The 20,623-nt window shown below is 41.3% G+C and overlaps 1 protein-coding gene across 4 annotated transcripts in view; it reads left to right on the forward strand.

The window, feature by feature from the left end:
* Positions 1–20,623, forward strand: part of STARD13 (StAR related lipid transfer domain containing 13) — a 259,294-nt gene that overhangs the window by 165,895 nt on the left and 72,776 nt on the right. Inside the window, exon 1 of one of the 4 annotated variants that reach the window (XM_054164922.1) lies at positions 19,434–19,624. The exons of the other annotated variants lie outside the window; for them this stretch is intronic. The gene's annotated coding sequence lies outside the window, so the exon portion shown is untranslated. Of the gene's footprint in view, positions 1–19,433; positions 19,625–20,623 lie in introns of those variants that run through there. 4 annotated transcript variants of the gene reach the window in all.

Raw genomic sequence — 20,623 nt, forward strand, 5'->3', positions numbered from 1 at the left:
TACAAGAGCTGGCTGGAGACTCAGACTTGGTAGAAATTCTGCAGCCAAAACTACTGAGTGAAGCAACACCTGGTAGGAAGAGCTGCGTGGCCAGGCTGGGGATGATTCTTTGTCTTTGGAGGCTGAGGATGTTGTTCTGCAATGCCTTTGCCCCTCCCAAGATGATTTTATTCAGGTTTGAGCAAGTAGTGTTAGGGCACAAACTCATGTTCAGACTCGGGTGCAAATCTTTCTCAACCTCTCTGCTGAGCTGGTAGTGTGTAAAGTGACAGGCTGGGGTTTCTGCTTTGCAGTACATTATTGGAAAGGACTAGAGTCGCCTCTACTCTCAAGACAAGAAAGGTTTCCTTCATATTTCACTCTCAGTAGTGATCGATTACATCCAAAGAAATGCTTGTTTTTCATAAGCCTCAGTGATGGAAAATTACAGTTGTACATTTCCAAAGCCAACTTAGTTCTTGTGATTTGCAGTTTGAAAGAATAGCTGTGTTAGGGACATCTGTCTGAAAGATGTGCAACTAATTTGAAAAACAACTTGGTGAAGTTTTCTTTGAATTGTATGATTAAAAAGTACTAAGTGTATACAAAAAGGCAGGAATACCAAAAGTGATGTTTATACATCACTTAAATTACAATAGTGTGAGTTAAATGTGTGCTTGCTTTTTAAAGATGATTAATATAGTTCTAATTCATGCAAATTAGCTAATAGAAATCAGGTGATTAAAGAGCTAATGCAGTTTAAAATTACTTTCTTGTTGTAGTAAGAAAGAGAAAAGTACAATGTTCTCTTGATTTCACTTTACTGGGTTCCTCAGCAACTGGAAAGTTGGAACCAAGCTGGTACCCAGCTCTACACCCACCGCAGGAGTATAATTGAGCACTCAGAATATGACAAACTCCTATTTATCACTAGAGAAAGAAAAATGTAAATTGTGAACTGTTCTTTCCTGGAAGCAAAATCCTAACTTTGTTGCTCACTTTCAGTCTGTGATTTTGGTCTCAGTGCTGCCCTCTTTCCTAGGCAGGAGACATGCAGTGATTTGTATGTTTCAATTAAGTTGCTATAAAAAATGAGTAGCTCGAGGGCACTGGTTTATTACTGGTATCCAACTCTGTTTTCATTTACTAAATGACATTCTGAGAGCTTCTATTCTGAACATAATCACCTTAGGGTATCCACTGAGCACAGCCCTGGATGATTCAATTATTGCTGAATGCTCTTCCCTCCCCAGAACATAGGGCTTCACGCATTAGCAGCGTGTTTAGTGTTTCACAGTTGTTCTCTTTGCATTCATCAGGGTTTTCCCAGGAACACACTGGAAGGATAAAACTTGCTCCTGCTACTTGAAAACATGTTATCTTTATGTCTCTTCTCACAGTAGCTGACTTTTCCAGATTACTGTGTTAAAGTTGATGGGCATATTTTTCATCTGTTTCTTTGCAACTACACTTTCTTTTTGCTGTTTACGAAATCTTCACATACTTTCATAAAATAAAGAAATTGACAGGACATGTTTTGTGCATATGGATTTTCACACAAAAGGACCATTTCCACAAAGTTTTGTGGGGAGATGCTGTCCAGAGAATCAACATTGCCATCAGCACATTGCTCTATTTCCAAAACTCTTCCATATTCCACAGAACATAAAATAGTCCAGACCAAGTGGTAAACTGTCAATTTCTGAGCTGCAGCAGCTTGCAACTTACAGATCAGAGCTGTCAATACATTTGCAGATCTATGATGGTGAATTTTGTATTTGGGAACAAAAGGCTGAAAAGCTATTTATAAATATGTAAAGGGTGAGTGCCAAGAGGATGGACCCAGGTTCTTCTTGATGATGTCCAATGACAGGACAAGGGTTAGTGGGTGGAAGTTGAGGCATGGGAAGTTCCATATAAACATGAGGAAAAGTTTTTTCACTGTGAGGGTGATGGAACACTGGAACAGGCTGCCCAGGGAGGTTGTGGAGTTTCCCTCTCTGGAGATACTCAAAACCCACCTGGATGCATTCCTGTGTGATCTGGTATAGGTGATCCTGCTCTGGCAGGGGGGTTGGACTAGATGATCTCTTGAGGTCCCTTCCAACCCTTAACCTTCTGTGAGTCTATGAAGGAATCTGTCAAAGCCCACACATCATTTTTGAAGGGCCACAGGAGTGAATACATCAGCAAATGCTGAACTTCAATATTTTTGATTTTGTACAATTTTTCAAATTCCAGTTTTCCTGCTACCCCTCATTTAGTTGGGGTTTTGAGTAACAGGATAGCAGCAGTGGCTGAACTGCTGCGTGTTTCAGTATTTCCGTAGTCATTAATGAACACTGGAAATATGGAGGTGAGCTGAAGTCCCTTACCACCAGATATCCCAGGTAATGTTGTGCTCTTCTCTCTCCTGACTACTCAGCTGCTGTTCTTCCATTGCCAGTAACTATTCTACCATATCCTTGTATGTGTGCTTTGCCTTCTATGTACACACACTCAACACAGGTTTGAAATCTTTTTCCCCTCTGCTTTGCTAGTTGACACCTCAGCTATCGCAGCTGCCACAACAGCTCAGTCCAAATAGACACGCTGAAGTATTACTGGGCATCCTGGTCTTTAAATCACTCAAAGTTATATTTTCTCAGACTTTTTATGGTGAAGTGATGAGTTTGAAACATTTAGTAAAAGCATGCCAGATTTGACAAACACCTGGTGACCCTGGGTGTCTTTCAACAGTTCAGCTGGTGGGCTGTGAGAGCCAGAGCCTTCAGGGTCCTCTGTACTAGTACAGGATCAACTTTCCAGAACCCATGTGCCCTAGTCAGGAGCCTGTAAATCATGGCAAAGACTTTCATACATGCAGCTCAGAGCATTTTTGTTTATACATGGGTCTTCTGAGTCCATGAACTTAAGACATGTGACCTCAAAACACCTCAGAACTGTAAGGCCTGGAGTTCATATTGGGTGCTGGCTGGTGTTGCTGTTGCTGATGACCTGGCTCATGATTTCATATTAAATAATGTGTCATTGCATCCTTTTCCTCCAGGTGGGAAATCAGGAGGCATTGGCAAAGGCTGGATTCAAACCTTTTCCCCCTGGTATTTATGAAAGGTGAATGTGTTTCAATTTGGTCAAAAATTTAGAAAACCCACTTTTCATCCTGCTGAAAACTAAACTGAACTTCCAAATCTCCTACGTGTGACAAATACCATAGACACGTCCCTTCCCAGCTGCCTGATAACCCCAGAGGAAGTGGAAAAACGTGGGGAATAATGGTAGCGTTCATGAGTCTCAGGAGGAACAAAAGCTTGACAGAATATGAAGCAGAGATATCAGCACTGAAGACCAGGAAATGTGTAATTTTTTTCCTTTTTTCTAACCTGAAAATAATTTTTTTTTTCCCTAACAGAGCACGAATGTTGCTCATTCTGTAAGGACTGATGTTTGCATCCATTTAAGCTTTGCAACCAGGAAAAATGTTTTGGAACTTGACTTCTATTACTTGTGTAGTGCATTTGCTGTTGTCAAAATAGGCTACAAGAGGAAGTCAAGGCATAAAATATGAATCAAGTCTTTATGAAGGCATTGTTAAAATCTTGCCATCTGTGAAGAGACAAAGGTTAATACTTCTTCCATTTGCAATTCAGTGGATGTGCACCAATGCAACTCTGACTAACTCAAAGGAGTAGTCAGTTGCAATTATTTTAATTTATGACCACAGCTATAATCACTGTAAACACGGAGTTTTTGACACTTAAGAGGAATATTTGATCTCATAAAGCTTAAACCCATTAGTTCATTTGGCCTGGCCTCCTGACTACCTCATGGCTTGTGTTGAAAACAGAGTTTAGTTGTTTAGTTTCAACATCCTTTCCCAAAACTTGCAATGGAGACATATTTTACTTTATTTTATTTTATTTTATTTTATTTTATTTTATTTTATTTTATTTTATTTTATTTTATTTTATTTTATTTTATTTTTTAAAGGCAGAATCTACTGCATTCCCTGGTAGTTTGATCCAGAGTTTACATCTCTTGTCTGAAAACCACACACTTTTAATTCAAATTCGTCTGCCCTTGAATTCTGGGCATTCTTCTTGTGCTCTGTTCCTGGAATTAAGAGTTTTTCACTGTCTGGTACCACTACACTCTGATAAAACTACTTATCAAATTTCTTTTTTTAGACAGGTGAAATTACTGCTGCTCACTATGCCATAACTTTATCCAGTACCTAAATAATGTCTGTGCCTGGTTTTGAAACTTCCCATTTTTTAAATTTTAAACAGTGCCAAAACTGTTCCAAACATCCATACCTAATTATTATTTTCCTAGCATAATCCTAAGGATCAAATTACTCAGTTATATTTTCCACAGTATTACACAGCTATTTCTCCACTCAGTCCTTTTTGAAATCACTGACATCATGATCACAGCATCTTTTCAAAGGATGCAGTCACTCATCTGAAGAAGGAATGAGTTTTACCTCCTAAGGGCAGGGGCTCTTTGGCCCATATCTGCAGTGATGGAGGGTAGGTGAGAAGGTGTAGGAAAATTACAGATTGCAGGGAAAAAAATAATTTGATTTCTAAGAAAAGCTTGAAAATCCCTGTGTGGTAGTCAGTGGGGTGGGATGCTGCATTTTGAACTTGACAGTTCAGCAGTGTTGAAACGAAGGAGCCAGAAGCAAGATGGCATTGGGGTGAGGAGTGCCTCCCATTTGCTGGGACAACAGTATGTTGGTTTTAATGCTCACAGTATGGATATGTAGTGGTACTGTCCTGATATTTATTCCATCATGTCATTAATATGTTTCTGGTAACTTTCTTGAAAAATGATACATTGTAAATGTAAAATCTCTTTTTACAAACGTTCCAGTCACAGTCAGTCTCTTGAAAATCCATTTAAAAAGCAAATCACAGGCCTCTGAAAAGAGAGGCAGGAAAATCTAAAAAGCACTAAAATCAGGAATTTGGAATAAAGGAAGCTTAAAACAGACAACATCTGTTGTTTTCAATCCCATGGGATTTTTTTTTTCCAAATCCCAGCCCTTAATGAAGAGCAATGGCAGATTTAGAAAGGACAAAAATATAATGTTTATATAAAATTAGAAATTAGTCTGGAAATCAGAAATCCTTGAGTGTATGTAAGCCAGCATCTGCTCCAGATCTTTCTTTGGTAGTGCAGAGAGGTCCAAGTGCTGTGTGATCACAACAGTTTTCAAATTGCTACCATATAATCAATCTACACTGAGATGAATATTGGCTGAAGAAAAAGGGTTTCAGTTTAATTTTTAATGGCCAAACCCAGCTGCAGAATTGGACCCAAAGGCTTTTAGAAAGTGGGAGGTCTCTGCACGACACTAAGTGGAATTGCCATGACACATACAACAGTGTAGGCTACTAAAGTGGTTGTGGGATCACATAAATTTCAGGAAAATGCAAAATGTTTCCAAGAATAACCAATATTAAGATATTGATGGAAATATTCTTTTATAGTTGGCAGGGGTTGTAATACTAAAATTTAACATACTAAGTAGATGCATATGTAAATCACATTCTGTCAAAACAACTTCTTGCATAAACTTTGTTTTCTTAAGGGTTTGGAAAACTTTAAAGCAGTTCTGAGGTATTGAGTCAACAAAACAATGGCCTAACAATGTTTTAGCCAGTCCTGCAGGACTCTTCAAGTATCCTGTGATTTTCAGCTTGAGTGTTCAAAAAGGAAATGTAGAGGAAAGGTTTCTGAAAATTGCTATAACACTTCACACTTTGCCTCAGTGCAGGTATAGGAACAGCCTTTTGGCAATATAAGCTTGTCACATGCATCAACATATTTTTGTACATTATGCCATGAAGCCAGACTGTGAAATCGCTAAATTATATAGTGGTCTGGAAACTGGACTGCTATCCAGACTTTTACCTTCATAGGGGAATAAAGTTGGTTGTAAAATGTGAACCTGAGTTTTTCCACCTTAAGTATGTCCCTGAAATTTAAATTATATCCTGCTTGGAAGAGAAAGTTTGTGCTCCCTCAGCTACGAGAGGGAAAATCAGGCAAAATCTTCAGGTGTTTTGTTAGCAGTTATCTGGACTGCAGGGATCTGTCTTGTTGTCACTGTGCCTTGGTCAGCAAGTTGAACTTAACAGGAGCACCACAAACCAACATCTCTTCCCCTGCTGAAAATACAACTGGCATCCTTTTTTTTCCACATCTTGTCTCTGACACTTATGCTGGTGCAGCCTTTCAGCTGATCTTTAGAGTCCTACTGCAGTCCAGAGTGCAGTTACCTTCTTACTCAAGGCAAATTTGGTATGTGCCAACTCTACTTGATGCTGCCTTTAGCTGCAACACAACATTCAAGCAGTTGTTTATCCATTTGCAAAGACCTGTAAACTGCAGGTCACATTAATGATCCTTTGCTGTTCACAGTCCAGTGCTACTTACCTGGGAAGCTGAAACTTCTGCCTCCTGAGGAGAAGAGTGTTTTGGAGAATGACTACATGGGCCTCTCTGGGCTGTTTAGCTCTTAGGAGTTCACTCCCTGGACACATGCAGAAAGAGCTGCACAACACAGCTCTTTGCTTAAAGCCTCCCTTCTACACACCCACCCCCCTGCACTCCCTCCACACATACCACCCCCCATCCTTCCCAATAATTATAGTCCGGTTTACTTAGGCTGAAATGTAGGCTGAAAGGCATGCGGTGTTTAGGAAGCCCTTCCATTTGCACATACATACTGCTACACACAATAGTAATTCTAATTTGTCCATGGGCAGCACTGAGGAGTACTTTCAAGGCACACATCTCTGTTGAGCTCTTTCACAGAACCTTTATGAGCAGCATGTGTATGGAAAGAATTCAAAAGCTCTAGAGTGCCTCACAGATTCATTTGTTAAAGCAATGTGTGTATGGCTATTTTTTGTTAACAGGCTATACATTAATGAAAAACATAGTCATGTAACTTCAGCTTCTATATTTCCATTCTTGTTACAGTAGAGCTGAAGTAGTACAAGTGAGGATTAGCTGGCATTCCTGGCATTATAAATGATGCCAATATGGTTATTTTATTAAACTGATTACTATTTTACCTTAGCTTTCACTACTCTCAAAGTTATGTATGTAAGTAAAAAGAAGACGTGTATACTCTGGGGTAAATCCACCAACTCACTTTAGTATTGAAAGCTTTATCTGCATTTCAAGATGTAGGATATATAGGATCTAAAGCTGAGCTAACCTAGGACTGTGAACATGTAGGATTCCTTGTTGTGATTTTGGTACTGTTTCAATATCTGCAGTAGTCCTGTAAGTCTAGATGGTTTAAGGTTAATTCACTGTGCAAGCTGACCATCTGCTCTCAGTAATTGAAAATTCACTTCCAGTATTAATAAACTCTTCCTGTGTTCTTGCATATCTCAAAAATGCCTCAAGCAACTGTTCTCTCCTCACATGGTAAAATCACAGCAGCTGTGGAGTTCACAAGGACTTTGCTGCTTGTCTCAGTACAACTCTGGCAGCAAATTGCAAAGTGCAAATAACTTTTCTAACTGCCTAATAGCTGCAGACCCATTAAGTGTAACTCCTGTGACACCAGAAAAAAAAACCACCACTTGCTTTAAAAGAGCCCTGATGGGATTAGAGAGTGTGAGAACACCTGGGGTTGTTCTCAGGGCTGCCTCCTAAATGCAGCATGTTAGAGATAAAGACCTGGCCCCTCCCAGAGCATTGGCCAGAGGAGATGGGTAACACCTGGTGGAGCTGGGGCTGGAAGCGTGAGGTGGGGATGTGCCTCCGCATCCCCAGGCAATGCTCTCTCTCACTACTTCTTTCCCAATGAGGAAGGATGCTCATGCTGTTTTTTACATTCTTCTATCAAAGCAGCAGTCCTGGTAAGGAAAAACCTCTCTTCTTCATGAACAGTTACATATGTTTTCTTAGCCTCCTTTGATAAAAGACCAGTCGCAGGAATAGCTCAGAGGGCTGTTTTGCACCATGCTTGCCTGTGCACAGCTTTAGGCCAAAGTTCTGCCACTGGAGCCTGAGCTTCAGTGCCAGCTTCCCAGTATTCTGCCTGCAGCTGAGCCACATGCCGTGGCCTGAGGGTCCCCAGAGGCCTGTATGGAGAGGGTGGACAGCCTCAGGCCTCTGTTGGTGAGGGGTTTGGAACACAAGCCCTATGAGGAGAGGCTGAGGGAGCTGGGGTTGCTTAGAAGAGGAGACTCAGGGGTGACCTTATTGCTCTCTACAACTACCTGAAAGGAGGTTGTAGACAGGTGGGGGTTGGTCTCGTCTTCCAGGCACCCAGCACCAGAACAAGAGGACACAGTCTCAGGCTGCACCAGGGGAGGGTTAGGCTGGATGTTAGGAAGAAGTTCTATACAGAGAGAGTGATTACCCATTGTAATGGGCTGCCCAGGGAGGTGGTGGAGTCACCATCATTGGAGGTGTTCAGGAGGAGACTTGATAGAGTGCTTGGTGCCATGGTTTAGTTGATTAGGTGAGTTGGATTGGTTGATAGGTTGGCCGCGATGATCTTGAAGGTCTCTTCCAACCTGGTCTATTCTGTTCTATTCTATTCTATTTTATTCCAAGGGGATGTCTGCTGTCACAATCTTTCCTGCATCTAGATACCTTTCAACAGCTGCCATTAAGTACCCTTGAGAAATGCAAAAGGCAAAATCCTCTTCTGAATTGAACTACTGTCCTTTATTTGGGCACAGACTGCCTGATTGCTACTTTCTTACAAAACAGCTGTCAAAGGACAAAGTGACATATTTTGTAAAATACCTTATTGCTTTGAGGTGTCTACCCACCAACTAGAAGGGATTTATGACCACAGTCACCAAATCGTAATAGAATATATGACCACAAGGTTGCCAAGTACTTGATGGCAATATAAGGAAGAGAAATAAATACACATTGTCGCTAAGGTAATTATTTTTTTAGTGGGCTGCCCTGAAATTTCATTTTAGGAATAGCAGACATGGTTATGCTAACAGAGGTTGTGGAAGACACAGAAGTATTTAATTAATCCAGACAGCAGGAGATAAAGGGACTTAAATAGGACATAATTAAGCTAGGTATCTGAACAGCACAGTGGCAGATGAAATTCAACATTGCAGAAAGTAGGTCAATCAATAACTCCGAGGAATAATCTGATCTGCATTGACCCTTTGCAGGTTTCAAGATAACCTGTCAAAAATTAAGTTTGCAACAAGACATTCAGATCTGATTTCCAGCCCTAGGATTTGCAGGGGCCGTGTGCTTTCACCTCCTGTGGAAGTCAGCGTTTAATGTTCTTCCTTAGAGCACAGCTCTGTGCAGGTCTCACCTTCAAGTTTTGTCTGTTTCACTCTCTCTCACACAAGGGTGTGATAAGATAACCCAGTGAGCCTCAGTTTTGAGTGGAAGAACTAAGCTTTTGCTAGTATTGCTGCTTCTGCTTATACTTCTGTGCTTCTCTGTGTACAGAGAAACTTCCTCAGGATTCTTCCCTGTACACCAGCCTTACCTATGGTTGTTCTGTGCACACGTGTCTCTTGCTTTAGTTCTTGCTTTAGATTTTTGTTGTTTCCCATTCTTCATCTCTTTTTCACTGGTTTGAACAGCCAGGTCCAGGACAGACATAAAGGTTTCACAGCCTCTAGTGGGCAATGGCCAGAGCTGCAGGACCTTCCAGCCACTATATAAATCCATGGAAAACAATTTCTTTTTAAACTCAGTAGATATTTTCCCCAATTCTCTGTGGAAACAAGGCTTATGCAAACGTTCTGTGTGTGTGTGCTGTATACGCTTCACACTCTCGGTAAATCTGGAGCCTGATTTCAGGTTATTTTGACAGAAATGCATAGATTTCACAACTGGTGGCTCTAGTGTTTGTGTCAACAGATGTGCCTGCATCAAGGAGAAACTTATAACATTCTGAAGACTGTTACTGTACAGCTTCACACAGTACATGTCAACAGAATATCAGTACTGGCAAGAGATTACATGTAGGGAAAGAGCTGCTTGGAAATGCATTGTGAATCAGGCTTATTTGTTCATGTGTTCACAGAAGTGCTATCCCCTAATTTTGTTAGATAATTTGGTTAGTGTAGACTTTAAGAACACCATGTCTCTTCCATGGCATTGTCAGATAGTCCCTCTGGGAAGGGAGATGGGAGACATTCCAGGTTGCTGGTACTGCCCGGACTATCACAGCATGCTGCCTGTGTTGTCACTTAAAAATCTGAGTGCCTGAAATACAACCCAGTTCTTCCACTTCCTTTCTGTTTTTCTGTTTAGACTGGTTTGTAACAGCTGTCAACAAAATGTAGCACATAAAAACTAAGCTCATAGGTAGACTCTTCACCAGACTCCTGACAAGATGTTCCTGTATGTCAGTGTATGAAAATCCTGTGGAATTGTATGGGATAAATCATGTGGTTTACTTAGAACGAAGGAAAGCTTTCCTGGAAAATGGTTTCATGCATAATGAGTTTTCTACTTGGTTTTGCTTGGATGTTGTAAAGAGGAAAGATATTACTGCACTGTAGATTCACTTTGTGTTAATCCAAAAAAAGGGCTAGTCCTTCAAGTGAATCAGAGCCCAGCATATTGTCTCCTTCATCACTTCTCACTTATTTACAGCATTTCATTTTTGTTTCAAAACCTCTTTCTCACGCCAAATGTAGGATCTTTGCTTAGAGCATCTGAAGTTTTTTCTTTCTAAACATAGTGAAACAGTTTTAGGTTGAAGTTGTTGGCAGGTGATCTGTAAGTGTCTCTCAGGTAGTTAGGATCTGACTTGTAATTTTAAAAGCATTTATTTCTCACGTGTTGCAAACACTTGAAATGACAAAATTACCGGTAATGACTTTCCAGAGTTCATACCACAAATGCCAAGTCTGTAAAGATTGAAAAGAACTCACATGGAATCATTCAGCTTTGTCCTTGGGTACAGAATATCTTACAGAGAGTTGGTTGGGCTTTTTTCCCTCTATTTTTTCCTAGAAGTGATGTTTGAAAACAAAACCACAGCATGGCCTTTTTGTGCTAAGAAGTCTTTGTTGCTTTTGCCAAGAGAGTTAAGAGGAGGACAAGGCCTACTTGGCATCATATGCTTTTTGCTATATAAAAATATGCCTAATTAAGACCATCTTAGTAAGTACTAGAGTGATGTAAAATAAATCAAATTTCACTGTCTTCAACTCTTCAGAAAAATCCCTGCTCTCTGTTCCCTTGTACTCAGGCCCTTAATTTCTAAAACCCAGTAGTGGCCTCTGTCTTGGCTGCACTGACTGTAACTGATTGTCTCGCGTGTCTGAGTAGCTTCCCAGCACTTACATATGTAATCAAGATCCTTAAAGCAAATCTCACTTTGCAGGAAATGACTCTGAGAGAATCCATCATTTTCTTTGCCCAAAGCTGCCTCATGTATTGCCAGTTTTTCAGTTTCTTTCTTTTTTCCTCCCTCCTCTGTAGAGCATACTGAAAGATCTGGAGAACTGTGGTGATAGAAATATGTTCAGTAGAGATTTTTGTGCATGTGTGGGATAAAAGAAAACAAATTTGTCAATGGCATAATTTACCAAGAAAGCAAATGTTAGTTCTTTGGCTATCTGAAAGGTCAAAGAGACAGCATTTCATACCTCAAGCATGCTGAATTTTGCTCCAAAAGTGCCTTTACATATTTAAAAGGGGAAAAAAAAGTGCTCTTTTGATCACAAACTAGATTCCTTTGCTTTCTCTTGAATCAGTGTGAGGATAGGAGAATCACACACTGACTGGCTCACTAATACTGATATTTCATGACTGCTCACCTGAGTGCTTGTTTAAAATAAACCTCTGATGTCTTGATTACGGCCACTTAACTGCTCCACAGCAGTTCTCAGATGAATGGTCAGAACATAAGCACTTTTTTTCTGCTGATGTTTGAGGAAGGGCTGTACAGGAAAACTTTGTATTTTCCTGTTGCTTAGAGACAATCTTATCCTGTGATAAGAAGCACCTTTCATTTTAATGAATTCCACCTAAATCTCTGGGAAACACAAAGTAGCATGCAAGAGGTGAGGTAAGCTTTCCAGCCTTGTTTGGAATTGCTTTTGTTGCAGCAGGCTGGAGGCCTTGGGGAGATGAATGTGCTGTGAAAACTTCATGGTTTATGTAGAAATTAAGGAGGAGGTGCTGGGGCACTTGTTTCCTCCCAAGCTCTAGTGTAGCTAGTAAAAACCTCACAATAGAGTTTCTTCGTGGAGAGTTCTGCTTATCTGTTTTCGTAAGTATGGTTATGAATTTTTACATATAAATGTAAGAGTTGAGCTGCCATAGGGTATTAAGGACTGGAATGCTTCATGCAACATGCTTTCTGTGAAGAAGCTTTCAGAGACTAGGAGCATTCTGTCTATAAGTAAAACATTTCTGCATTTACATGCTGCTTCTTATTTCTGACCTGGAAATGTATTTTGGTCAGACCTTAAGGAAATCAATATCAGAAGCATGTTAACTTTGAGATGCCATGTATCATACTGCATTTGCCCTGATATATTTTACATAGTTTTAGATCCTGCCTGCTCATAAACAGAATGTTTGGGAATACGATACTTTTGTCAGGTAAATTACCTGAAATTGTCACAGACTTGGCATTGAGATACAGTGGTGGAATATCTATACTTAGGGCTGTGGCACAGTCAGTGCGTTGACTACGGCTCCTGAGAGACAGAAGAAATTTCTCCCTGGACAGCAATCATACCTGATTTCAGGAACTTCAGCAGTCAAGCTAGAGCAGTATTTGGAAGAAGTCTCTTGAAGTTTTAGGCAGTTCAGGATGTATTCTCAACCATTTATGACTCCCCAAGCTATAACTGTAAGCTAGCACTTGGCTGGATATTTGGAGAAAGCTTTGTTTCCATAGGTATTAGTGCTTGGAACCATCAAGTGTTCCACAGCTCTTTTACAAGGGGAGTAATTACATCCTGTCTGCAGAAATTACTCCCACTGTTTAATTTGGAAACCATATTCTTTGCTTCCAGTCTTGTATAGTTGCACTGCAAATAACATCTGCATTTTCTGCCCACAGTGGTGGCACTTCTCTCTGACATGTGCATGGGAGATGGTAACAATGGCAGTGATGTCCCTCAGGATGACATTTCACATTTGTGTGTGGCTGAGGTAATTTTAAGTGGTGCAGGCATATAGCTTCAGAAATCCATCTTTTCTTCACAGCAACAAAAATAACTTTTCTAGCTCTTGTTTTCCTAAAGGAGCCTGAGCCAACCCCTGGGTGCATACTGGGTCTTGAGGCAAATGCTGATGCTGAACTTTTCTCTCTTACTCTGTCCTTTTAAAGATTTTTATGTACAGAAGGAAATAGCAATCTGGATGATTATTGTCTGTTAGGGGAGTTTTTAATTACAAATTTTCAGGACACTCAATTAAGTTTTTGCTGAAAACAAGATCTCTTTCCTTCCCTGAAGCAAGCCAGTGATACACATTTTAATAGAAACATTTTAAAAAGTTTGATTCATGCAGCAATTCCAAGAATTTTTATTTCTGAGCTCTTTGAAAGCATTTGAACAAACTGATGACATACCCCACCTCTGCTATGCAGAGGTAGAACCTCGTGTTAGACTGGTCTCCTGTCACTGACGTGCAGTAAGTGCCATTTTCATGCTTCTGGAGATGCACTGTCCCACAAGATCACCTTAGTGGGAGTGTACACTGTCTCAGGTCCCAGCCTGAAGAAGTGGAGAGGCAGTCTGTTTTGGGCTGGGCTCTGAGAGCCCCTGCTTAAGTGTGAGGCAGGAGGGCAGATCAGCAGTCATTCGGTTGTGTGATGAGTAAAGCAGAAAGGCACTGCTTGGCTTTCATAAGCAAGACTCAAGCTGTAGAGCTTAAAGTTGAAAAACATTTATATTGGCTATTAAGGGAACACATGTGACATAGAGATATGCCATGTAAACTCCAGAGATTTTTCCATCAGGAGAAAGACTCTGAAGAGCTAGATGAGTACCAAATATATATGACAGAGGTTTTGCTGAAAAATAAGTTAGGTAATACATATTTTGATCTTTCAAAGATTGTGTTTCATATTAAAATGCAGAAGTGTATGGCTTTCTCATCAGGCAGAGATAGTACAACTGTCTTACTTTACATAACCACTGCAATAGTAAGTGAATGAGAAATGCCTTTGGGATATGGCAGCCTCGGGTAAGAGCACCTGCTACATAAAAACTGCCCAGGATGAAAATCCCCACTCAACACATTATCATTTCGGTTCTCCACTTTAGATACAAAGTTTTTAAATCACTTTTTATTTTCTATTTCACCTTGAAATGTCCACTCTAATGCAGAATTTCAAACAGTAATAACCTTAATATTATTTTTCCTTCCCCCTTGTCCTTTTGGCTGAAAACATATTAGTGTTATGTAGCACTTTGTGTTCCCTCATCTCTCTAATGTTTCAGAATTTCATGATCTTTCGGAACAAATATGTGTTTGAAGGGGAAACCTGAAAGCAGGTTTCACTGATCCTGGTAGCACAAAATAAAACTTTTGCCTCAAGTTCACTTCCAGAATCTGCCAGGGTTAGCATAGGACATGAGACAATAAAATGAGATGAAAGAGAAGCGGCAAGCCCTGGGACGCTGGTTTCATGCGCCCTTCCTCTGCAAGCAGCTTGGCTTGCGTTCATGTGGTGGTTATCAGTGGTGTGGTAGTATGATTAGGAGATAGCAGCAGGAAATGCTGGCATCATTCTGGAGACTGGCAGTTGGGAGCAACAGAGGAGATCAAAGGCTTGATTGTGTTTACAGATTGGAGAATAATTGCAAGCCACTCCCAAATATGGCCTGGCAAGGCAGCCTGGCCCTTGGCTCTACCCAGTGATGTATTTCCACAGGAGAGGCGAGTATGTGGCACCATGGGGGCCCATCTGCAATATTGTGCTAAGTTCTCGATCCCTATGATCCAGCTCCCAGTCAGACAATGCTGAGCTTTTCTCTTTAGAAATTGCAAGGGGGAAATTGCAAGTAATTTATTCCTTCTCTTTCCCTCATTGTGGAGAGCTGAAACTATTTGTGAATGGTTCTGCAGGGTCAGAAAATCAAAGGGACTGCTGGACTTGAGACCTCTTGAGGTCCTTTCCAACCTGAATTGTCCCAGTGCCTTGTGATTGAGCTTTTTTAAGGACAAAGCAGGGCAAACTTTCACCAGTGCTTTCACACAGAGCTCTGCGGCTGCTCTCTCTGCCATACTTTTATCACAGGGTCTCTGTGAGCTGAAGGTGCTTGGATGGAGTCTTAGCTCCTTGCAAAGCAGCTATTTATATCAAGGTGAAAGGTCTTATTTTACAAAAGTTCACCTACCAAAAATACTTGGTCATGTTTCCTTCTGGTGATTTCCCAGAGCACAAGCCCTAGGAGGAGAGGCTGAAGGAGCTGGGGTTGCTTAGCCTAGAGAAGAGGAGGCTCAGAGGAGACCTTATTGCCCTCTACAACTCCCTGAAGGGAGGTTGTAGCCAGGTGGGGGTTGGTCTCTTCTCCCAGGCAACCTGTGACAGAACAAGAGGACACAGTCTCAAGCTGCACCAGGGGAGGTTTAGGCTGGATGTTAGGAAGAAGTTCTTCATAGAAAGAGTGACTGCCCATTGGAATGGGCTGCCCGGGGAGGTGGTGGAGTCACCATCACTGGGGGTGTTTAGGAAGAGACTGGATGGGGTGCTTGGCTCCATGGTTTAGTTGATTAGATAGTGTTGGGTGATAGGTTGGACTCAATGATCTCAAAGGTCTTTTCCAACCTGGTTAATTCTATTCTATTCTAATCTATTCCAGAAACCTCCTGGACTGCCCCCTTTCTGCTGTGTTGTACTTCCAGCAAACAAGGTCTAGGGAATGCAAGACATGTCCAAGTTGTTGAAAGAATGTCTCATTGATGTCTTTATCCTGGTCAGGTGTAGCAGACTCCCACTAAGCCTTATTGGTCTTTCCCTTTATCCTTATCCATAGACATTCCACCTTGGTGTGTCTAACATTGAACTCGAGGCAGTCAAACCACTCCTTAACATATAATGCTACCCCTCCACCTCTCTTTCCTTGCCTGTCCCTTCTAAAGAGCCTGTAGCCATCCATTGCAGCACTCCAGCCATGTGAGTCATCCCACCACGTTTCCATGATGGCAATTGTATCACGGTTCCCCTGGTGTACAATAGTTTCTAATTCTTCCTGCTTATTCCCCATACTCCATGCATTGGTATATAAGCATTTCAAAGAGGGAGTTAAGCCATTAATTTTCACTCTTGCTATCTGACCATTCCCAGTCACTTTTGTGGTTACTGTCATATTGGTGAGCCCTGTGTAGCTCTCCAAGTCTTTCACTTCATACGATATTTTCTAATCTTTTTCTAAATTATAATGGAATTAGGAATCTGATCTTTGGAGCTACGGTTTGAGAAAAAGACTAATTTCTTTTATGGCATCCAGTCTCAGCAGGTCTCACAACTGTCTCCAGGTGAGAGTGAAGTAAGGGTTGCTGTATCTGCACAACAGCAGTAGGAGGAACTGTCATACTGTCCACCCCTGGGACAACATCTATATTACCAAACAAGGAAGGGTCAGGGATCCCCAGACAGATTCATTTTCACAGTGCTTAGGAGAAAGTTGGTAGGAGTGATTCAAAAACAGAGCTAGAGAGAGAACCAGTAGTGCAGATGATGTGGCTGCCAGGACATGAGCTCATTCCATGACCATCTTGCATTCAGACACACTGTAGAGCTGTGTTCACACTTAGCAAATAGTATGGTCCAATGCATAGAATATACATAGAATATACATAGAATATACATAGAATAAACCAGGTTGGAAGAGCCCTTCAAGATCATTGCGTAGGAGAAGACTGGCAGAGAGAAGCAGCCCTATGAACCCAGCGTCTATGGTACTTTGCTGCTTTATTGTGTGTTTACTCTAGATTGAGTTTATGAACTGAATACTTGCTACTGGTGGGAGCAGACCTTCCCATTCATGCCCAGGGAACTTGGTACTCTGTCCGGAACTCAAGCACATGGAGGACAATGTAGTTAAATATATTACTTTTCATATGCAGTGGTCTTTTTTCTTGTTATTCAGGTGATGCTTAACAGTGTCAGGGCGGAGAAAGAGCAAATCTTGCCCTATATGCCTTAAATATTACTCCAGGCAGTAGACAGAATGCTTTGTAAAAATCCTTGGAAGATCCTTATCCTGGTTTCATATAGTGCACGTCACACTGTAGTATTGAGCCTTTAACCTTCTCTTTGCTAGGGATTCAAAAGTCTGTTGTTACTCAAATGGGTCTGTACTACTGATTGGTCTCATTTTATGGATTTTTGAGTACATTTTAAAGGTCAAGCAAGTAATTTTAATGAGTCATGGGTTTTGACAGCTGATAAGTATTGAAGCAGCACCTGGAAAGCAGATTTATTATATTTGCCATTACATATTTGGATCAGGCACAGGGATGGTGCTTCTCCCCTGCTCATTTCACTCTCCATCATCAAGGTACTGGCACTGATCAACCAGTGCATCCACAGGAGAGCACTGTCGTTGCAGCACTCCAAATCTGAGTCACAGTTGCTTGGACGAGGGCCCAGGACCTGTGTCTTGCAGCTGCTGGTTAAGAGTAGTAGCTGTGTGAGAGCATTGCTACTCTCAACATTCCTGGCTACTTAATCCATACCTCTTTCTCTTAGTCTGCCTGGCTAGTGACTGTTTGGAAATTAGTCTTGTGTAGCTGTTCTCAAATTCTTGTGTGCTGTGCTGTGGAGAGGAAGATGATCATTTTCAGTTCAAGTCTGCAGAACTGTAACCAATTATTCCATTTACACAAATAGCAGTCATAGTCTAGGAGGAAGCCTTGAGGCTGGGTGCTGTAACATCAGCTTTTACTATGTGACCTAAAGGACTAACTGCATCACTTATGAGAGCAGTAGCACATACAGGGACAGGCAGCAGGGCTGGCCAACCCTAGCATGAAACATTAAATTCTTCAGCTTAGGAAAAAAGAGATTTACACGGGATCCGAGAGAAGCTTGTGAGGTCATCTATTGCATGGAAGAACTGAACATTGTTGTGGTCTGCCCAGAGCAGTGGTAGTCATCATCCCTGGAGATATTCAAGAGGCATGTAGACCTGGTGCTCAGGGACATGGTTTAGTGTTGGCCCTTCAGTACTGCATCAAGGGTTGGACTGAATGATCTTTGAGGTCTCTTCCAACCAGATATATTCTGTGATTCTGTGAACTCGGGTGAACTGCAGGGCGTGTAATGAAGGAGGTGGAGAGTCCCTGTAAGTAGATAAAATCTAGACAAAATCCACTCATACAGGATTGGTGATGCAGTAGTCCTGCTCTAATACCTGGCGAGGGAAGTTCCCTCCTTGCTGGGAGTCAAGCGGCACACCTGGGGAAATGCCACTTCAGGTATATGCTGCTCTCGCACCCGTCCCTGGCCACCGGCAAAGCTGAAACTCAAAGGGTCTTTCACTGAGCCTCAGCTGCTCTTCAGCATGGGCAGCTATCAGGGGACCATATGTGCCACCAGGACATGATCAACTGTTAGTGGGGAAGGGGTCAGCTTTAGCGCTGCTGGCACTTTCAGTTGAGATGTGACTCTTACCACAGAAAACCCCAGAACGCCAGGATTTTGCAGCCCGTGCAGGCTGTATCCAGATCTGCCCAGTCATTTTCATCAGATTCTGAAGAAGATCTGAAGGGTGGTGGAATAAAAAATGTACAGTTTGCAGAAACTCGACTCTGTTTTGCTCTGTTCAGGGGAACAAAGTTCGTAGTGCGGGTTTGATGGTACCACCTTGCTTTTGTACTCCATGCTTTGTTAAACATGATAATGAGTTCAGCGCTGTGTAGTAGCGCACTTAGTGCTGTGCAGAAAATAAAAGTGTTTCCTGCTCGCACTTCAAAAGAGCTGCTACAATGGTAAAGGCTCTTTCAAGCTTAGGGCTGCTAGCCTAAACAGTATGTACACGGGGTGAGTCTGTCAAAAAGCTCTGTATTGCAAATGTAAATTTATCTTTGCAAGAATGACAGGCTGCTGTTCAAAGCGAGACACTATATAAAGCAGTTCACTGAGGCAGTATGTTTTACTATATTCCCCCTCTGGAACAGAGAGGAGTTTTGTGTTACATTAATCAGCTTCTAAGCCCCGAAGGTCACAATTATCTGGCCACTATATTTCAGTATTAGTGATTTTAGTACATGGTTAACTTTCATGTGTGCATCATTAAGATGAGGAATTGTTTTTGAAGTTTCAAATAGAGCAGCAGGTCTTAGCTGTAGTATTTGCCATACTTGCTCAGCCACTGTTAAAAGGGATGATTTATAGAAAATCCAGCTGTGAGTTTTCGTTTCTTCAAGAGCAGGAGGCGGGACTAGAAACCAACCTAAAACCAAGCGGAGCATTGATCAGAGTAGAAATGATGTAGAGCACAGCTCCGCAGACAACAGCTAAGCATCGTGGAAGTATTAGCTGGCAGCGATAAGGAGGCGGAAGCAGCACTCGGTGACAGAGGAGCCATCTGTCAGGAACTGGGAATCTGATTTCAAGAGAGCAGAAAATGAAGTACAGGAGAAAGTGATTTTGGTTGAAAGGTACAGTGAAGCCCAAGGATATCTGTGGACAGTAAGTGTCTATACTGTAGCAGGGTTGTTTAAATACTGCTTGAAGAGGCTTTTCAGCTTTGAAAACAGACAAAAGTAGCTTCTTTCTAAAACAGCTTTTGCTTAAAGGTTTTTTAAATTTATCTTTAAGATGTAAGTAAGCTTATCTGTTTGAGGTGGCTTGTTTAAAAACTTGTAAACAAACTTTAAAACTGCTGGTGTCCATCACTTCAGGGGGTGGTTTTGTTTAATAAGGTCATCTTCTGTCCAGGATAAGATTTGCTTGTAACCTTTCTGGAAAATACCTTAGAAGAAAATACTGCTTTGGCCCCAGTTGTGAGGTGAAAAAGGGTAGGCAAGAATATTTTTTCTGGAAAGGGGAAAGGAGTTCCCACCCAAATAGATCTAAACTAACTGGAACTACAGTGTATAAACACCCCGGGGCTAAATCCTACCCTCACTTACACTGATGTAAGTCAGGTTTAAGTCTACTGCAGTTAATAAAATTACTCCTGATTTAATTAAGGATAGAATTTGGTTGCACATTTCTTAATAATGAAAAAGCCTCATGGTTCTTTCCAAAGTGCATTTGATATTAACAAATTATTAAGAACTTGCTTTAAAATACGTTAAAATGAATTGTAAACTCACATTGTGATGCATCTTTTGTCGTGTATTTGTATGCTGCTTTGAAACTAGCAGAAGCCAGCAGGAGGTATTGTAAGCAATCCTATTATTTCTTGTTAGCAGGTTCTCAGGTAAGGTTTGCACTGCTCATAGTTTCATGCTCATTTCAATTCAGTGGCTTGTATTTGGGGTGATATACTGTAATCCCATAAAGGTTTGTGGAGCTCCAGCTGGGAGCAATAAGGCAATATTAGTTGCATCAGAAAAGTGTCAAAGTTCTGTACAAGATCCCATGTGTTATTTGAAACAAAACTGTACAAATTACAAATTGCACAGAAAAATTACTCTTGTTGCAGTGGTTTTAATGTACGAGTTAGAAGCAGGAGCATTGGCT

Source organism: Dryobates pubescens, chromosome 10 (assembly GCF_014839835.1).
Source record: "Dryobates pubescens isolate bDryPub1 chromosome 10, bDryPub1.pri, whole genome shotgun sequence".
Taxonomy (NCBI): Eukaryota; Metazoa; Chordata; class Aves; order Piciformes; family Picidae; genus Dryobates; species Dryobates pubescens.